This window comes from Ailuropoda melanoleuca, chromosome 12 (assembly GCF_002007445.2).
Source record: "Ailuropoda melanoleuca isolate Jingjing chromosome 12, ASM200744v2, whole genome shotgun sequence".
Taxonomy (NCBI): domain Eukaryota; kingdom Metazoa; phylum Chordata; class Mammalia; order Carnivora; family Ursidae; genus Ailuropoda; species Ailuropoda melanoleuca.
Genome location: NC_048229.1, coordinates 60,514,841 through 60,536,577, shown reverse-complemented (window position 1 = coordinate 60,536,577; position 21,737 = coordinate 60,514,841).

Genomic DNA, 21,737 nt, shown 5'->3' with positions numbered 1-21,737 from the left:
ATATGGATGTATCCCAATTATCAGAAATGGAATTCAGAGCAACAATGGTCAAGATGATGAGTAAACTTGAAAAAAGCATCAGAGAAAGCGTTGCTGAGAATATAGAATCCCTAAGGGCAGAAATGAGAGCGAATCTGACAGAAATTAAAAATTCTATGAGCCAAATGCAGTCAAAACTAGAGGCTCTGACGGCCAGGGTCACCGAGGCAGAGGAACGCGTTAGCGAATTGGAGGATGGGTTAGTAGAAGAAAAAACGAAAATAGAAGCTGGTCTTAAAAAAATCCACGCCCACGAATGTAGATTACGGGAGATTACTGACTCTATGAAACGATCCAATGTCAGAATCATCGGCATCCCTGAAGGGGTGGAGAAAAACAGAGGTCTAGAAGAGATATTTGAACAAATTGTAGCTGAAAACTTCCCTAATCTAGCAAGGGAAACAAGCATTCGTGTCCAAGAGGCAGAGAGGACCCCATCCAAGCTCAACCAGGACAAACCTACGCCACGGCATGTCATAGTGCAATTCGCAAATATTAGATCCAAGGATACAGTATTGAAAGCGGCCAGGGCAAAGAAATTTCTCACGTACCAAGGCAAAGGTATCAGGATTACGTCAGACCTGTCTACAGAGACCTGGAATGAGAGAAAGGCTTGGGGGGGCATTTTTAAAGCTCTTTCAGAGAAAAACATGCAGCCAAGGATCCTTTATCCAGCAAAGCTGTCATTCAGAATTGATGGAGAAATAAAGACGTTCCAAAATCGCCAATCATTAACCAATTTCGTAACCACGAAACCAGCCCTACAGGAGATATTAAGGGGGGCTCTATAAAGGTAAAAAGGCCCCAAGAGTGATACAGAGCAGCAAGTCACAACCGATACAAAGACTTTAAAGAGAAATGGCATCATTAAAATCATATCTGTCAATAATCTCTATCAATCTAAATGGCTTAAACTCTCCCATAAAACGCCACAGGGTTGCAGATTGGATAAAAAGACATGACCCATCCATTTGCTGTCTACAAGAGACTCATTTTGAACCCAAAGATGCATTCAGACTTAGAGTAAGGGGATGGAGTACCATCTTCCACGCAAATGGACCTCAAAAGAAAGCTGGAGTAGCAATTCTCATATCAGATAGACTGGATTTTAAACTAGAGGCCATAGAGAGAGATACAGAAGGGCACTATATTATTCTTAAAGGAAGTATTCAACAAGTGGATATGACAATTATTAATATATATGCCCCCAACAGGGGAGCAGCAAGATACACAAGCCAACTCTTAACCAAAATAAAGAGACATATAGATAAGAACACAGTAATAGTAGGGGACCTCAACACCCCACTATCAGAAATAGACAGAACACCCTGGCAAAAACTAAGCAAAGAATCAAAGGCTTTGAATGCCATACTCGACGAGTTGGACCTCATAGATATATATAGAACACTACACCCCAGAACCAAAGAATACTCATTCTATTCAAATGCCCATGGAACATTCTCAAGAATAGATCATGCTCTGGGACACAAAACAGGTCTCAGCCAATACCAAAAGATTGAAATTATCCCCTGCATATTCTCAGACCACAACGCTCTGAAATTGGAACTCAACCACAAGGAAAAACCTGGAAGAAACTCAAACACTTGGAGGCTAAGAACCATCCTGCTCAAGAATGACTCGATAAACCAGGAAATCAAAAAACAAATTAAACAATTTATGGAGACCAACGAGAATGAATACACAACGGTCCAAAACCTATGGGATACTGCAAAGGCAGTCCTAAGGGGGAAATACATAGCCATCCAAGCCTCACTCAAAAGAATAGAAAAATCTAAAATGCAGTTTCTATATTCTCACCTCAAGAAACTGGAACAGCAACAGAGGGACAGGCCTAACCCACTGACAAGGAAGGAGTTGACCAAGATTAGAGCAGAAATCAATGAATTAGAGACCAGAACCACAGTAGAGCAGATCAACAGGACTAGAAGCTGGTTCTTTGAGAGAATCCATAAAATTGATAGACCACTGGCAAAACTTGTCCAAAAACAAAGAGAAAGGACTGAGATTATTAAAATTATGACTGAAAAGGGAGAGGTCACGACCAGCACCATTGAAATTGCAAGGATTATTAGAAACTTTTATCAACAGCTATATGCCAAAAAACTAAACAATCTGGAAGAGATGGAGGCCTTCCTGGAAACCTATAAACTACCAAGACTGAAACAGGAAGAAATAGATTTCTTAAATAGGCCAATTAACTATGAAGAAATTGAGTCAGTGATAAACAACCTTCCAAATAATAAAACTCCAGGCCCAGACGGTTTTCCTGGGGAATTCTACCAAACATTCAAAGAAGAAATAATACCTATTCTCCTAAAGCTATTTCAAAAAATAGAAACAGAAGGAAAGCTACCAAACTCATTCTATGAGGCTAATATTACCTTGATCCCCAAACCAGGCAAAGACCCCCTCAAAAAGGAGAATTACAGACCGATTTCTCTAATGAATATGGATGCCAAAATCCTCAACAAGATCCTTGCTAATAGAATCCAACAGTACATTAAAAGGATTATCCATCATGACCAAGTGGGATTCATACCTGGGATGCAAGCATGGTTCAACACTCGCAAATCAATCAATGTGATACATCATATCAACAAGAAAAGACTCAAGAACCATATGATCCTCTCAATTGATGCAGAAAAAGCATTTGACAAAATACAGCATCCTTTCCTGATTAAAACCCTTCAGAGTGTAGGAATAGAGGGTACATTTCTCAATCTCATAAAAGCCATCTATGAAAAGCCTACTGCAAGCATTATTCTCAATGGGGAAAAGCTGGAAGCCTTTCCCTTAAGATCAGGAACACGACAAGGATGCCCACTCTCGCCACTATTATTCAACATAGTACTAGAAGTCCTTGCAACAGCAATCAGAAGACAAAAAGGGATCAAAGGTATCCAAATCGGCAAAGAAGAAGTCAAACTGTCTCTCTTTGCAGATGACATGATACTCTATATGGAAAACCCAAAGGAATCCACTCCCAAACTATTAGAAGTTATAGAACAATTCAGTAAGGTGGCAGGATACAAAATCAATGCCCAGAAATCAGTTGCATTTCTATACACGAATAACGAGACTGAAGAAAGAGAAATTAGGGAATCCATCCCATTTACAATAACACCAAAAACCATGCGTTACCTTGGAATTAACTTAACCAGAGACGTAAAGGACCTATATGCTAGAAACTATAGATCACTTTTGAAAGATATTGAGGAAGACATAAAAAGATGGAAAAATATTCCATGCTCATGGATTGGAAGAATTAACATAGTTAAAATGTCCATACTACCCAGAGCAATCTACACTTTCAATGCTATCCCGATCAAAATACCGAGGACATTTTTCAAAGAACTGGAACAAATAGTCCTTAAATTTGTATGGAACCAGAAAAGGCCCCGAATCTCCAAGGAACTGTTGAAAAGGAAAAACAAAGCTGGGGGCATCACAATGCCGGATTTCGAGCTGTACTACAAAGCTGTGATCACAAAGACAGCATGGTACTGGCACAAAAACAGACACATCGACCAATGGAACAGAATAGAGAACCCAGAAATGGACCCTCGGCTCTTTGGGCAACTAATCTTTGATAAAGCAGGAAAAAACATCCGGTGGAAAAAAGACAGTCTCTTCAATAAATGGTGCTGGGAAAATTGGACAGCTACATGCAAAAGAATGAAACTTGACCACTCTCTCACACCATACACAAAAATAAACTCCAAATGGATGAAAGACCTCAATGTGAGACAGGAATCCATCAAAATTCTAGAGGAGAACATAGGCAACAACTTCTATGACATCGGCCAGAGCAACCTTTTTCACGACACATCTCCAAAGGCAAGAGAAATAAAAGATAAAATGAACTTATGGGACTTTATCAGGATAAAGAGCTTCTGCACAGCCAAGGAAACAGTCAAAAAAACTAAGAGACAGCCCACGGAATGGGAGAATATATTTGCAAAGGACACCACAGATAAAGGACTGGTATCCAAGATCTACAAAGAACTTCTCAAACTCAATACACGAGAAACAAATAAACAAATCATAAAATGGGCAGAAGATATGAACAGACACTTTTCCAATGAAGACATACAAATGGCTAACAGACACATGAAAAAATGTTCAAAATCATTAGCCATCAGGGAAATTCAAATCAAAACCACACTGAGATACCACCTTACGCCAGTTAGAATGGCAAAGATAGACAAGGCAAGAAACAACAATTGTTGGAGAGGATGTGGAGAAAGGGGATCCCTCCTACATTGTTGGTGGGAATGCAAGTTGGTACAGCCACTCTGGAAAACAGTGTGGAGGTCCCTTAAAAAGTTAAAAATTGAACTACCCTATGACCCAGCCATTGCACTACTGGGTGTTTACCCCAAAGATACAGACGTAGTAAAGAGAAGGGCCATATGCACCCCAATGTTCATAGCTGCATTGTCCACAATAGCCAAATCATGGAAGGAGCCGAGATGCCCTTCAACAGATGACTGGATTAAGAAGCTGTGGTCCATACATACAATGGAATATTACTCAGCTAGCAGAAAGAAGGAATTCTCAACATTTGCTGCAACATGGACGGCACTGGAGGAGATAATGCTAAGTGAAATAAGTCAAGCAGAGAAAGACAATTATCATATGATTTCTCTCATCTATGGAACATAAGAACTAGGATGATCGGTAGGGGAAGAAAGGGATAAAGAAAAGGGGGGTAATCAGAAGGGGGAATGAAACATGAGAGACTATGGACTATGAGAAACAAACTGAAGACTTCAGAGGGGAGGGGGTGGGGGAATGGGATAGACTGGTGATGGGTAGTAAGGAGGGCACGTATTGTATGGTGCACTGGGTGTTATACGCAACTAATGGAACATCGAACTTTACATCGGAATCCGGGGATGTACTGTATGGTGACTAATATAATATAATAAAAAATCATTAAAAAAAAAAGAAATGGGATTAAAAGTGCTTTTGCAGGTCCTTTCTAATGGAAAGGTCTTATGCATCTATTAAATAGATTCTCTGTTTAAAATATTTTGGCACTGCTCAAAAGGTATCTCATATCTAAGCTATACTCAACTGCTTACATATTCTCAAGTGTTTTGTATGCAATACTGTCTCATTTTTACACCTATATGCCTTCCTGATCTCACTGAGTAAAATGCCTTTTCCCATCCCCACTTCACTCTTTCCCTGGCTAACTTTTCTGTATTATTTCATCCTCTGTTGTCAGTTACTCCAGAAAGGCTCCCCAGATTCCCAGGATGATGCTCTCTCTTGGGCTATCAGAATAACTTGCCCTTTAATCAATCATACTTTGTAACCTTTCATACTAGACTCTACATTCATGAGGATAGGGACATCAGGGACTTTGGTGCATGTGTGTGGTGGGGGATAAGGGGAATTGCTTAAAGAGGAGTCAGATAAGCATTAAGGTAATACCAACAGTATTAGTGATGAACTGCATTATGGTAGGGAGAACAAATGGGGAGCAAGGAAGATTTTTGGTTTTCTGCCCTAAATGATTTGTCTGAGGTAATTTAGAGCCAATTCTACCTTAATTCCAAAGGCCATTTCTTCTCAGCCCCTACTGCACAGTTTTTCTCCAACATCATGTATCTATTCAATTTCTTCTAAGTTGAAACAAAACTTACTGTTATTCACTCCTTGTATTTTTAGTTTCTAGACTGAAAACACACACTTACGATTATTTGGCAGTTTGAGAGATTTTTTAGGAAGGATTTAGAGCAGTGATTCTCAACCATGGCTACCTTAGAAATACCTGGGAAGTGTTTAAAAATCCAAATATCAAGGCCACAATCCAGTCTCTAGTGGTAGAACCCAGGTATTAGTACTTACTGGACTCCTCAGGTATTTCTAATATGCAGGCAAAACAAAGAACAACTGCCTCAGAAATATACAGACAAGGATTGCAATAACAGCTATTAAGACAAGCCTGGTGGTCATTGGGAAAGTACTTAGCTTATATGAGCCTTAGTTTTCTCATCTTAAATGAAAATAGGATTGTAAAGATGATTAGAAATCATAATATGTAGGAAAACCTTTATCTCATTATCTAATACATGATAGATACCTGGTAAATATACATGTACATTTTTTATTATTATTTAGGATTGTGGGTAATGTCCACTGCAAATGTCCAGGGGAAAAATGGTATGTGAGCTTCATTGCCTGAATATACTCCTTCTCCATTCTCTGACTGGCTCTTTAAAAAAAAACAAACATATTTAAGGGTAAAGATAGGAAAGGATGATAAATGCAGCATCATAGGGGGACAAGAACATTTCAGAAATCTTATCATAGCAAGGACTGAGCTTTAACTACATGGTAATTATATTGGAAAAATGATAATTATGTGTCAAGTTGCATTAATGTTATTGCATCCTCTCCAGAGTGTTTGATAATTAAGTTGTCACTATCAAGGCTATAGTGAAAATCACTTGTATTGAAGACTTTTACCAGGAAAAGAATCCCAACTGGAGTTAAATTGGTCCTCCTTGGAAATGTCAAAGAGTTCTCATGGCTAAACTTGTTTCTCTAGCATTCAGATAGACATCTTGTAAAAAGCAAGGAACCTTTAAAATGGCATGAGTATGTTCCCACATTCCTCTCCAACAGAGTGCCTCTGCAAGAGGCTGTCAGTCTTCTACAGGGAGCATTCTGGATTATTCTTCTTTCTGCATTGCTGGCTTAGGGAGGGCATGGTCGCGAACATACAACCTCCCTGGGGGATGAGTCAGTCGCCATAAGAGCATTTTCTTCAAGGAAAGATCAGGAACATATTATAAATATTGTGTGACCCCAAAGACTGTATGAAAACCAATACCAAGTCATCCAAAGATAAAACCTCTGCGGCACTATTCTTTGATGACTTATTAGGGGGTAATTAATCTTCATAATAAATCTAAGATTTTGTTTTCAAGAATGTTCTACAAATTTCAAGATTTACTGTGTACAACAACAGATAAAATACATTAATAAATTTTTCTTTAGGATATACATAAATAGTATGAAAAGAAAAGGTATGTGTGTGGAGATTTACAATAAATATATCTGGAAATGCTGTGTTAAATTAACATATTTTTTCTAAAGAAGTCTCCACTACTTTTCAGAAATGTCGATCTCTTAAAGCTGATTGTGATCTTGCAAAGGTTGACTAAAGATTAAGAGGTATAAACTTCCAGTTATAAAATAAATAAGTTATGGGGATATAATGTACAATATAGAGAATACAGTGAATAATATAGTAATAACTTTATATGGTGACAGATGATAACTAGATCTATCACAGTGATCATTTTGTAATGTATAAAATATCTAACCACTATCTTGTATACTTGAAACTAGTATAATACTGCTTGTCTCTTATAATTTTAAAAATATATAACATTATTGAAATATACTTGATTAGAGTGTCTTTTCTCATTGATTATTTTGTGTGACCACTGTTCCATAGAATTTAGTTTAACAAATGCTGGTATAAACATTTTTTTAAAGGTTTTATTTATTTACTTGACAGGGAGAGAGAGCACAAGTGGGGGAGAAGGGAGGCAGAGGGAAAAGCAGGATCCCCGCTGAGTTTAGAGCCTGACGCGGGGCTCAATGCCAGGATCCTGGGATCATGACCTGAGCCAGAGGCAGATGCTCAACCAACTGAGCCACCCAGGCACCCCTGTTACAAACATTCTTATTGAACAATCTTACCATTATTATTTTTTAATTATAAAAAAGGTAACTGGGAGGCAGTTAGATCAGATTAGATTAGACTAGATTACACAGATGGACAGGTATATAAAAAGAAAAAGAATCAACATCAGCAGACTAGGCCTGACACAGATAAATGATCAGGAAAGAGAATTAGCAGGTAAGAAATTTAGAAACTGAGATCACCCACGCTAAGATTTCAAGGCCTATGTTGAAGGTGTACTCTATACCACTTAGCAGAAAATAACTCACATTGCTCTCTAGTTATGAAGAGCTACTTTCTTCCAGTTTCTGTGTTTTTGCTCCCTTATCAATGAACTGGAAAGATAATAGAGTACCCTTCTTATAGGGCGGTTGTGACAAAGATGTGATGTTTGAAACAATGTAATTCAGATCCCTGCACATAGTGAGTGCTTAATTTATATCAGCTCTTATAATTATAGCAACAACTCATTTAACCTGTCAGTTCCTTAACAGATCTTGTGGCTTAAAACCTATGAGCAAGTCTGGGCTTTGAAGATGTGATGTTTGATATAAAGAACTTTGGATTTGGTCTCAAAACATGTCATCAGAGAGTCTATTTTCAGCTCATCACAGCAAGTATCTTTGAGCAGAGTACTTTTTCCTAATCATCCGTGCCCTTGATGCAACATTGTCATTAACTCTCNAACACCTATGAGCAAGTCTGGGCTTTGAAGATGTGATGTTTGATATAAAGAACTTCGGATTTGGTCTCAAAACATGTCATCAGAGAGGCTATTTTCAGCTAATCAAAGCAAGTATCTTTGAGCAGAGTACTTTTTCCTAATCATCCGTGCCCTTGATGCAACATTGTCATTAACTCTCTTCTTGAGAAATTCCACGGTNCTTCTTGACAAATTCCACGGTTTCCTCATTGGTGGAAGGGGTTCGGTTTGTATTGTCCTTGACTAGAATAAGAAGTAATGTTCTCAGTGATTGAAACATGACCAATCACACATCATAATGTATGTGAAAATAGTTTGATAAATGTCAAATACCAAGTGTAAATAGGTCTTAAGGTCCACAGATGCAATTTGATGAGGGGAAATTAAGCTATACTAGTTTTACCCATATGCTTATGATTTTGCAGGAAATTTTTATGAAGATATCTGTAGGTAGGAGACAAGTAATATTTAGAAGATGTGTATGTCTGTGTTTTACCTTAGGCTGAGATAAACCTATCAGCAAATTCATTCAAACAGTGCTATTTAAAAACTGGAGGAAATTTACTGAAAGTGAAAAAATGTTAACATTTTTCACTCTCTGGAAATACAGGCAAGCTATGGGGTGTATGAGGTTCCTTTCCTTTCTATGCTTGAATCAGAAATACAGTCTTAGCCTAAGAGTCCATGATATTTTCTTTTTATTTAGTTACTTGGTTCAGTGGGACAATGTCATTGTACTGACTGATTTGCATCAATCAGTAAATGGGGAATAATGTTTGCTCAAGAATCCCAAGCTCTCCCCAGTTCTTCTCCTCCTCTCATCCCTTGCTTCTGACCCCCAAAACATAGCATGCCTTCTGCTGCTCTCCGAAATTGCTTACCACCACCAGTCTCTTCTCTCAGTGGTGTCCACCCCGAAGCCCAGATTCACCACAGAACTAAAAATTCCCATTTATCCTCTCTTTCCTGCCTCTACAGACTAATATAGGAGTGCTTTCCATCTGAATCGCTTCTTTGTTGATCACTGTAAGGAGCCCTTCAGAGAGTTACAAAGTCAAAGAAATAAAAAATAGGAAATATATAATGTTGAAAAGATTTTTGCAATCCTCTTCCCTGGTATCCAGTGCCATATTGCTTACTGGTAGGATAAACAAAAGTGGAATAAAGCTTTTGCGCACGCCCAAACTTTTTCACTCCTGACTATTCCTTTTAGTAAGGGATTTTCTGTTTTGGTCTCCCCAGGTTACTGTGAATCACAGTCACAGGCGGAGCTTGTAAAAACTACAACTTGGTACTATTAAAAAAGGGTAAGCATTTCTCTGCTTTTTCTCCAGTGTTATATGAACAACAACTACAAAATGTTTAATAAGCATTAAGTAATGTCCATTCCTTCAAAAAGTGCCTTTGTATTAGCTCCCCTGAAATCATCAAATAGGTTCTTAAAATTCTAAAAGATACAAAGAATGTGAAAAGCCTCAGCTAATTTGGTAATTTGCAAAGGACAGTTAGAGAATATGTATCTCTTCAGAATGTACAGTTAAATCGTAGATATTTTTTTTTCTTCCTTCTGTAACGTAGTTGTTTTCCCTCCTACCCTATCTGATGAAGGAAAAAAATAAAACATGGGGGGAGGGAGGAGAAAGAAAGGAAAATAAATACATTTGATAAAATAATAAAAACTGATAAGTAGGAATAAAGATTTCGCTTTTTCCCAAGGAGCTGATAGGTGTAATGATGACAGAGAGCAGATCAGGGAAGTAGAAATAGCCACTTGTGACCATAAACAAAAATGAGAGATTATTTCTACAGTTCCATTCAAGGTATACACAGTAATGGCTGTTAGGTAACTAGATAGAAACATTAAATATTTTATCTCATTCCCTGTACCTGAGTTTTTCTGGGAGTAGAGTTAATTTTCTGGTGGCATCCTGATTATTGTGGAGTTATGCTAGCAATGAATTAACTTGAAAATATAGGGAAAAGTTATGAATAAATTTAACCAAAGTTGTTTAAGATCTCTACATGAAAAAAAAAAAACATGGCTGAGAAAAATTAAGAATATTGAATAGAGACTTCCAGCCTTAGAGTAGGCAAACATAATATAGATGGGGCACTTATAAACATTAACCATAAAAGAAATGCAAAATCAACAAATTGAACATTCTCAAAATTAAAACCTTCCCTTCAAAAGACATCCATTAAGAAAAGATAAAGGAGGGGTACCCAGGTGGCTCAGTTGGTTGAGTGGCTCAGTTGGTTAAGTGTCTGCCTTTGGCTCAGGTCATGATCCTTGGGTCCAGGGATGAAGCTCCATGTTAGGCTCCCTGCTCAGCAGGGAATCAGCTTCTCTCTCTCCCTCTGCCCCTCTCCCCTGCTTGTGCAATAATAAAACAATAATAGTCAAGTTTAGAATGCCTCTCTTAAAAGTAAATAATATAGAAGGAAGCAAAATATACTTTATGAGCTAGATTTAATAAGTAAATATTCATGTTGAACCTCACAAAACCATGGTTTGCAAACTTTGCTGAAATATATCCCAAAATGATCATGATAAGTCCTGTAGGGAACTCATTATTTTTTAAAATTTGAAGTTATGTTGGAAAAAAACTCATTGCATTACAATATATACCTTTTAAGTGGAAGAATCATAGTAAAAACAACTTTATCAATAAATAAATTAATATATATACTCATTTTAATTATCAATCTTATATGTCTAGAGAAAACTAGAACTGCTATTTTATATTGTTAACATGTGGTTACTATATACTTATTTAGCATAAAAATTATAAAAATTAAATTTGTTCTTTATATTTAACAAAATGTAAACCATTAAGTCTATATCTGGAAATTTAAAGCAAAACAATCTGGAGCTAAGAAAGAAAATATGAAAGTGGTTGAAAACCTATCCCCACCAACCCACCACATATATTCAAAATATAATATTATTTCTTTACCTGTATACATGTCTCTCTACATCAATCACCTAATACAGGGATTCCTTAAAGGAATAAATAATCAGATGGTATGCTCATAACACTCCTTATGTAGAACTTTCAGTGGACTTTCATTGTGCTTAGAATGAAACTTACCATGTTCTAATGAACTGTAAACCCCTGAAAATTTGTTATCTACTGATTTCCCTCTATCCTCTTTCTAAGCCAGTCTACTCTTGGTCATCAAGCTCTAACCTCATTGATACCTTTATTAGGTCCAGTCACCTACTCTATCTAACATGGGATCCTTATTACTCCTTTCATAATTCTCAATACAATTTCCACTTTACTGGTCTGAGTACTTGTTATATAATAAGAATGGTCACATATAGCACAGGGACTGGAGCAAGTTAAGTTAGTTGGCAATTTCTTTAGAAACAGAGATCGATATGTCTTGTTGGCTTATCCTAGTTCATTCTCCACCCACTCAGAGCCCTGGAAAGTTGATCCCCACAGAAGGCATCCATAGATTTCCCTGCTCTCTGGCTTTGTATTGTGTGGGGAAAAGACAGTAGGTGCCAGGAAATTGAGGCAGGGGGATTTATTCTGCTGGCTCCTTTCAAGAGATTTCAGTTTTATTTGGCTGTATCTCTCCAATATAGGTCCCATTTCTTGTTAATCGGTCTTTTCCATGTAGCTACCTCTTGTTGATTTCTTTAAACCTGATCATAATTTAGATAGTCTGCTGTTAAACTCTTCCCACTTATCCAATTTGAGACTATAGCTGACTTATAAAATGAACAAATAAAATATAGTTGATAAATTCAAGAATCATTTAATATTAGGACACTATTATAATCTTTTAAAAGAATGGGTCAGTGAAAATGAATCATATGAATAGACATGAAAAATATTTTTAAAATGCAAGATCCATGCCCACTAGAAACTGTTAGTAATTATAGAATTTCTCATTAAAATAATAAAAATAGATATTAGAAAAAGAGGTATAAAAAACAAGCATTATTAATAATGATAAAACACTAGATTAGAAGCATTCTCATTAATTCTAAGTTCAAGAATAGATAATGCCATCATTTTTAAACTGCGTTCTAGAGGTGATCTTTAATAACATCAGAAAGGATAACAAAATAATAGGTATTTTTTGAAAGTTACGAGTACAGTTTTCACTATTTGCCAATTATATGATGTTTCACCTAAAAGCCCAACAAAAGCAGCTGCAAAACAAAAGTAAAGAGGCAAAATAATAAGTAAGCTCAGTAACAGAGTTGAACAAAATTAGCATAAAATCAACACTGTTCTTAAATAGCTGGTTAGGCAATATGTAATTCCATTTATAAAAGCAATAACTAAAAACAACATCATATAGTTCCTGGTATAGAACCTTAAATATCTAGCAATAAGCACTTGAAATAAATACTTTAGAATATTTGAGACTGAAGAGGGATAGGGAAGCCCCAGAAGATAAAAATTAAAAGTTGAGATAGCCTGATTTTATAAATAATAAAGCACTAAAAAGATTTGCTTCACAGAATTCTCTCCTTAAAATCATCAGTCTTACAAATTAGAGGCTATGTTTCAAATTTTGTGTTCCTAGAATCTAATATCTCGTATATGATAGGAGTTAAATCTGTGTTTGTTGAATGAATGATACATATGAAATAGTAATTGAATGAATGAATGTATGCATTCACAATGAAAGAATGGCTAATGCAGCAAATGTTCAATTTCCGGTATAAATGCCTTTCCCTGAAAATGGAAATTGCATTTAAGATCATTTATTGCATGAACACTTGAGATTGTATAGCTCTACCCAAAATAGAGAAGACCCACAATGGTTGTTTTAATACCTCCAAATGTCAAAGCTTATCACTACTTTGAAACCAGGAAGTCCCACAAAATGTAATGTGTGAGCTTCATACTTAGTAAGACTTTGAGAAGACTCATTCAAACCCTGTACTTACTCCCAATTTTCCCTCAGGGTCCTTTGGGATACCAGATGCAGCTGGAAGCCACTGTAGATGTCAGAGTGAGACAGTTGTTTGAACCCAGTGATGCTAAAAATAAAGTGAGTGGTAGTACCACGTGAAGGATTAGCGGTAAAGAACTCAGCCTTTCTTCAGAATTACAGTTATCTCTGAAAAGCTGTTTGAACTGATACTATAAGTGGGAAGAAATTCTGACAACCCATCATGAGGGATTTTCATAGAGAGATTAACTATATTGGTTCTCGAAACTCAGATATGTCCAGTGAGTATAGGAAAGGTTACAGATTTTAAGCTTTATTGAAAATAAAACTTTTAAAATTTCCAAACCCAAGTTTGATGAAAAATAAGACTTTTAAAAACTGATAATTATTTATTATGAAGTCATGGGGTAGGGTGAGGCTTAACAGACACCCTAGTGTAAATTATATGTTTCAAAACCAGAAGATCGGGTACAAATCTGGGCTCCAAAACTGAGCTATGTGACCTCTGATAATGCACTGAACTACCCCAAGCCTTGCCTTTTTTTATATAAATGATGAGACTAATAATGCCACATCAATCATCTTAGGACAGATCATCTGGGCAACTATAAAAGAATAAACAGATTCTAAGTGTTCTCTTTAGAAAAGAATGTCTGCATGAAATTTTGCATTGTGTTATATGTGACATAATGGGACTGAAAAGAACTGCAGATATCAGGTCCTGTCCACCAAGATCTTGACTCTTGTTTGGAATGACACATTCCCTTTCCATAGACCCTCCTTTTTTTTCCTTCCTCCATCCTCCATTTGCTCTCTGTTTTCCTTCTTTCTTTTTTTTTTTAATGTTTTTTTTTATTATGTTAGTCACCATACAGTACATCCCTGGTTTCTGATGTAAAGTTCGATGATTCATTAGTTGCGTATAACACCCAGTGCACCATGCAATACGTGCCCTCCTAACTACCCATCACCAGTCTATCCCATTCCCCCACCCCCTCCCCTCTGAAGTCCTCAGTTTGTTTCTCAGAGTCCATAGTCTCTCATGCTTCCTTCTTTCTTTTCCTACTCTCNTAATGTTTTTTTTAATTATGTTAGTCACCATACAGTACATCCCTGGTTTCTGATGTAAAGTTCGATGATTCATTAGTTGCGTATAACACCCAGTGCACCATGCAATACGTGCCCTCCTAACTACCCATCACCAGTCTATCCCATTCCCCCACCCCCTCCCCTCTGAAGTCCTCAGTTTGTTTCTCAGAGTCCATAGTCTCTCATGCTTCCTTCTTTCTTTTCCTACTCTCACTTACATATCAGTTCAGCACCCAAAATGTACTAGATGAACAAGGCACTCACTCCCAAAAACTTTCATTCATTCTCACCGAATAGCTTGAAAACCTAGTTCATCATAATGCAATTCTAGCATGCCCTTAAAGAAATTGATAACAGTTCTTTTTTTTAATTTTTTATTTTTTATAATTTTTATTTTGTTATATTAGTCAACATACAGTACATCCCCAGTTTTTGATGCAATGTTCCATNATTTTTTATAATTTGTATTTTGTTATATTAGTCAACATACAGTACATCCCCAGTTTTTGATGCAATGTTCCATGATTCATTATTTGCGTGTAACACCCAGTGCACCATGCAATATGTGCCCTCCTTAATACCCATCACTGTGATAGCAATTCTTTCATTTCCTGCACCACCCTCTGTTAGACTTGTAACTTAAATTCTTAGTCCTTATCATAATATATGCAAATATTTCATACTTATTTCTGAATACATTTGTATATGTGTGGTAAGAGAAAGTGAATAGGGCAATTGTATAATAGTTTAATAACAAGGCTAATATTGTGTCTTTATATACAGACATCTGGTTTGTGCATGAATGGCTATAGAGGTGGCAGATTTTAATCCTTTACCTGCTAGACTTGTTTAAAATGATCCATTTCTGAACCCTGTGTGCTGTGTGACCTAGGGCAACACACACGTATACATCCGTAAAGAGGGAGGGAGAAAAAGCATATAGCTACCCATATGTTTAGTGCTGAACATTTATTTTCCAGTAAAATAAACATTCATTTTTAGGAGTATTTCTTGAGTGTCTACGTGACACATGCTGTGTGCTCAGTGCTAGCAGTACAGATATAAACAAATAAGATGTGATAAGGATAAAACTGAATTAAATACTGGGACCCAAACGGGGAAATCAGGCGTGCATAATTAAGGCTCTTAAATAATTCCTAAATTGTATTTACACTTTAACTGTTGTTTTTATACAATGAGAAAGCACAGACATTAGGTAGAAGGATCTCCTATGTATCAGTCAAATGCAGAGAATACTGTTATATAAGGAAATATCTACAGCCGCCTTTTTTCATATTCTAGGATATGTCATTTTGCTGTGTAATTAACAGTTTAAAGGATAAATGAGATTAGATATTAATATTTTTAGCTTCTTAGATAATTATTGATGTTAAATCCATATAAAACACTTCAGGAAAAATATAATAGAGATAGGTATAGTGGTTACCAAAGTTAATCTGGGTATAGAATTTGACACCTATAAAAATACATGATAATTCCTAAAATCCTACCCTTTTCCCTAAATTGCCATGACATCCATAAGACTTTTCAGTAAGGTCTATTAGGTCTGTAAAACAGTCTTAGAAGAAATGCTGTTTTTTAGTAATTTTTTTCAAATTGGGTAATTTGGGTAGTAATTTAAGAATTTTTAAATCATGAAGACTACTCAGTCTAATTATATAGAGTCTGTATCACAATTATTATTTTGGATTTTCTTTTGCCTATTTTAAAATTAGCTTTTGGTTATATTAATTATAAGTATAAATAAAAACAAAATTACTTTTTTTCCCCTTTTCTGGGGGCCTTGCTTTATAAAAGAAGTGACAACATAGTTTTTTTTTTTTTTTTAAGATTTTATTTGTTTATTTGACAGAGATAGAGACAGCCAGTGAGAGAGGGAACACNCCCCTTTTCTGGGGGCCTTGCTTTATAAAAGAAGTGACAACATAGTTTTTTTTTTAAGATTTTATTTATTTATTTGACAGAGATAGAGACAGCCAGTGAGAGAGGGAACACAAGCAGGGGGAGTGGGAGAGGAAGAAGCAGGCTCATAGCGGAGGACCCTGATGTGGGGCTCGATCCCACAATGCCGGGATCACGCCCTTAGCTGAAGGCAGACGCTTAACCGCTGTGCCACCCAGGCACCCCTGACAACATAGTTATNCCAATGCCGGGATCACGCCCTTAGCTGAAGGCAGACGCTTAACCGCTGTGCCACCCAGGCACCCCTGACAACATAGTTATTTATTGGCCATCTCATTTTCAATTTGTAGGAAATCAAAGTGAATATTTATTGTAAGATGCATATTCCTAAAATATAGACCTGGTACTACAACTTGACTAAATTTTTGAATATATTCTCTACTTTTAAGTGTTTCTGCAGAAAATCGAGTATTGTTTCCTCTATAAGGTTATTTTCTTTGATCACAGTTCTATATTCTTTGATCAAGTTGTTTATTTTACTTTTTTTCCTGTCTGCTTTCATTTATCTAACACCCTGCTGTTTGCTTCACTCTGATTAAAGGTTGCTGGTTCCTAGAGTGAAATCAGTTTTCTTGACTTTAGTTTATCATGATCTCAAGCTTGTTTTTCTTACTTTCTTGATTTTTTTTTCACTTTTTATATATTGAAATTCTATTTTTTTGGAAACGAAATGAAAGAGAATTTAAAAAGCGGCTTCATTTTCCTAAATAAGACATCTAAATTAATATCATTTTCAATTTAATTGAAAAAAAAATAATTCATACTAATTTTTCAAATGAAATATGTGGGGCAAGTCCCAGCCCTTTTATTTATCTTTTTGGTGTTGTGAATTTAGGAAATGGGGAGAACAATTCAGGATACTACAAAGAGAGCATTTTAGCTACACACATACAGAGATTCAAAGTCCTGCACTGCATTAATAGCTTTAATTAAGATTAAAAAAAGAAGAAGAGCCTATTGCTTCCACCATAATCATAAGGGCAAACTTGATAAGCAAGCTACCAAATCATAGTTAAAAAAAAAATCAGAGAGCTGAGGACCTAAATATAAAGTCATAAACACTTTGTAGGAAAGAGGTATCCATAGATGCTTTCAACTCCAGTGGAGTGTTGGAAGTAGGGGGAAACTACCGTAGAGAATGGTTGGGAGAAAAATAGCAAACTTTTATCAAACTTTTAATTGCCATATATGTGCTTACATGACAGATTAGAATCATTAGGAATCCCAGCTGGGGATTATGCCTGCAAAGAGCCACCAATTCTTTCCCATGTTGTTACACTGAATCACAAGAGTGGCACATAGTCTGAGAGAGGAAAAGAGAACTGACAGTTTCCCTCTGAGACATGAGGGGCTTTCATAAGAGGAAATGCAACTGTCACCTGAATGTTAGGGAAATGGAGGGAGAACTCAAGGAAACCCTTCTGAGGGACGCCAAGTTTGCCAGGGATGCTACAGGATCCCTACCAAGCCTGGGCAAATGCATAAGAGATCACCAGCTACAGAAAGTGAGTGTCAGGAAGAGAAAAGGAAAAGCCCTCTACCATTCCAAAAAGGTAACATCTGGGCTATAAAGCAGAGAGAGATTTCCTGTTTCAGAAACTGGCATCTATGAAATAGAACATGAAGTAATACCTAGTCTGGTTAGTGCTCATGTCCCATGCCATGCTAAAGGAAGTATTAATCCTACTTTCAAAATATTTGAAGCCAGTGGTGAACTGAACCTAATAAAAACCAACACAAAGTCTACAAGCATCTCAAATGCAGATTAGATTAAGTCAGCTTCTACAGTAGCAGACTGTGGGGAAAATGGGACGTAATGGACTATACTGTTTCCTGGGGTTAAATTCCAAATGTTCTATCTGTACTATCTTATTATCCATAATGTCTGATATACAATAAAAAAGTATATCTCCCACACACAACAACAACAACAACAATGTGTAACTCAAAGTCAAAAGAGTATATAGTCATTAAAAGTAGACAGAGAGATAGACAGCAGAATGATCATGTTGGAATTTCAAATAACAATGACAATGAATTAAATGATCCAGGATAAATGGTGGAGCACATGCATGGACAGATGGGAAAATTGAAGTTGAGAACACAAAGAAGAATGCCATTATGTATATATATTTCAATACAGTACTGTATATACACATATATATTATATAGTTCAATGTATTACAGTTCAATATAGTACTATATATATAGTATTATACAGTTCAATATATATATATATGTAGAATATACAGCTCAATACTAGATTGTATTATATATTTCTATATATATATTGAATATACAGTTCAACACAATATATATATTCCATACAGTTCAATATTATATATATATATGTGTATATATATATAATGTATTATACATTTCAATACATTGAATATACATTTCAATACAATACTGTATATATTGAATATAGTTTCATATTTATATATATGTATCTATATAATGAAATATGTATATGTGTATATATATATAATGAAATAGTTGAGGAATTTGGCATCATATTAGACACAACAGAAAAGAAAAAAGAACAGTGTTTTTCTTTTTCTTCAGTGTTTTTTTTTTTCAGTGTATTAGTTTTCTATTACTGCGTAACACATCACAAAGTCATCTCCTTAAAACAATGCACATTTGTTTTCTCACAGTTTCTGTAAGTCAGAAATCTGAATGCAGTTTAGGTGAGTTCTCTGCTTAGAGTCTCACAAGGCTGCAATAAAAATATCAGAGACTTGATTGAAGAAATACCTGCTTCCATACTTTCTCAGGTTGTTGCTTCTCAAGCATAATTTATTTCCTTGCAGCTGTGGGATTGATGGCAGCTTGTTTCTTCAAACCAGCAATCACTGATGGGGAGAGAGGGGAGAAAGAAAGAGATAGACTCTAGTACAATGGATATTAAAGTTTTATGTAATCATATACAAATCAGCTAGATGGAAGTCACAAGCCCCACTTCTACTCAAGGGAAGGAAATTACACAGAGGTGTGTCTATCAGGAAAAGAGACTTATGGTGCCACCTTAAAGTCTGTACATAGCAATCAATGAACTCCAAGCCAAGTTGATAGAAAATAGCCAAAATGAAACATAAAGACAAAAATTTTCAAGAGCTGTCAAACAATGTCTAGCAAATATGAAAGTGAAGCTCCTAAAATAGAGCAAAGGGTGGGGACAGAAATAATATCTGAGAAGATTATAGCCAAAGGTTTAAAAACCTGATGAAAAATATCAATGCATAGGAAAAAATTAAAAATACAACTGCACAAACATCATGCATGACCAACACAAAGAAATCTAGTCATGGAATTGATACATTGCTGAAAACCAAAGATAAGGAGAAAGTTCTAAAATCAGCTGGAGGGTGAAAAATGACATATTTCAATTAGGGAAACAATGATAAGAATGTTAACTAATTTCTCATAGGAGGAAAAATATGTAGGCCAGAATATAATGGAAGAACACATCTTTAAACTGCTGAGTTAATAAATAACCTAGTAACTTGGACTTCTGAAGATAATGAAAATAAACTTCAAATTGTTGGTGAAATAAATACATTTCCAGAATTACAAAATCTGAAAGAATTAGTCTTTCACTACAAGAAACAACTTGAGCTTAGCGGCGCCTGGGTGGCTCAGTCGTTAAGCGTCTGCCTTCGGCTCAGGGCGTGATCCCGGCATTCTGGGATCGAGCCCCACATCAGGCTCCTCTGCTGGAAGCCTGCTTCTTCCTAACCCACTCACCCTGCTTGTGTTCCCTCTCTCGCTGGCTGTCTCTATCTCTGTCAAAGGAATAAATAAAATCTTAAAAAAAAAAAAAAGAAAAGAAAAAGAAAATAACTTGAGCTTAAAAAATTTTTTTAAAAAAATTCTTAAGGATAAACATGACGAGGAGCTGGTTCTTTGAGAGAATCAATAAAATTGATAGACCACTGGCAAAACCCATCCAAAAACAAAGAGAAAGGATGGAGATTATTAAAATTATGACTGAAAAGGGAGAGGTCACGATCAACAGCATTGAAATTGGAAGTATTATTAGAAACTTTTATCAACAGCTATATGCCAAAAAACTAAGCAATGGAAGAGATGGAGGCGTTCCTGGAAACCTGTAAACTACCAAGACTGAAACAGGAAGAAATAGATTTCTTAAACAGGCCAATTAACTATGAAGAAATTGAGTCAGTGATAAACAACCTTCCAAATAATAAAACTCCAGGCCCAGACGGTTTTCCTGGGGAATTCTACCAAACATTCAAAGAAGAAATAATACCTATTCTCCTAAAGCTATTTCAAAAAATAGAAACAGAAGGAAAGCTACCAAACTCATTCTATGAGGCTAATATTACCTTGATCCCCAAACCAGGCAAAGACCCCCTCAAAAAGGAGAATTACAGACCGATTTCTCTAATGAATATGGATGCCAAAATCCTCAACAAGATCCTTGCTAATAGAATCCAACAGTACATTAAAAGGATTATCCATCATGACCAAGTGGGATTCATACCTGGGATGCAAGCATGGTTCAACACTCGCAAATCAATCAATGTGATACATCATATCAACAAGAAAAGACTCAAGAACCATATGATCCTCTCAATTGATGCAGAAAAAGCATTTGACAAAATACAGCATCCTTTCCTGATTAAAACCCTTCAGAGTGTAGGAATAGAGGGTACATTTCTCAATCTCATAAAAGCCATCTATGAAAAGCCTACTGCAAGCATTATTCTCAATGGGGAAAAGCTGGAAGCCTTTCCCTTAAGATCAGGAACACGACAAGGATGCCCACTCTCGCCACTATTATTCAACATAGTACTAGAAGTCCTTGCAACAGCAATCAGAAGACAAAAAGGGATCAAAGGTATCCAAATCGGCAAAGAAGAAGTCAAACTGTCTCTCTTTGCAGATGACATGATACTCTATATGGAAAACCCAAAGGAATCCACTCCCAAACTATTAGAAGTTATAGAACAATTCAGTAAGGTGGCAGGATACAAAATCAATGCCCAGAAATCAGTTGCATTTCTATACACGAATAACGAGACTGAAGAAAGAGAAATTAGGGAATCCATCCCATTTACAATAACACCAAAAACCATACGTTACCTTGGAATTAACTTAACCAGAGACGTAAAGGACCTATATCCTAGAAACTATAGATCACTTTTGAAAGATATTGAGGAAGACATAAAAAGATGGAAAAATATTCCATGCTCATGGATTGGAAGAATTAACATAGTTAAAATGTCCATACTACCCAGAGCA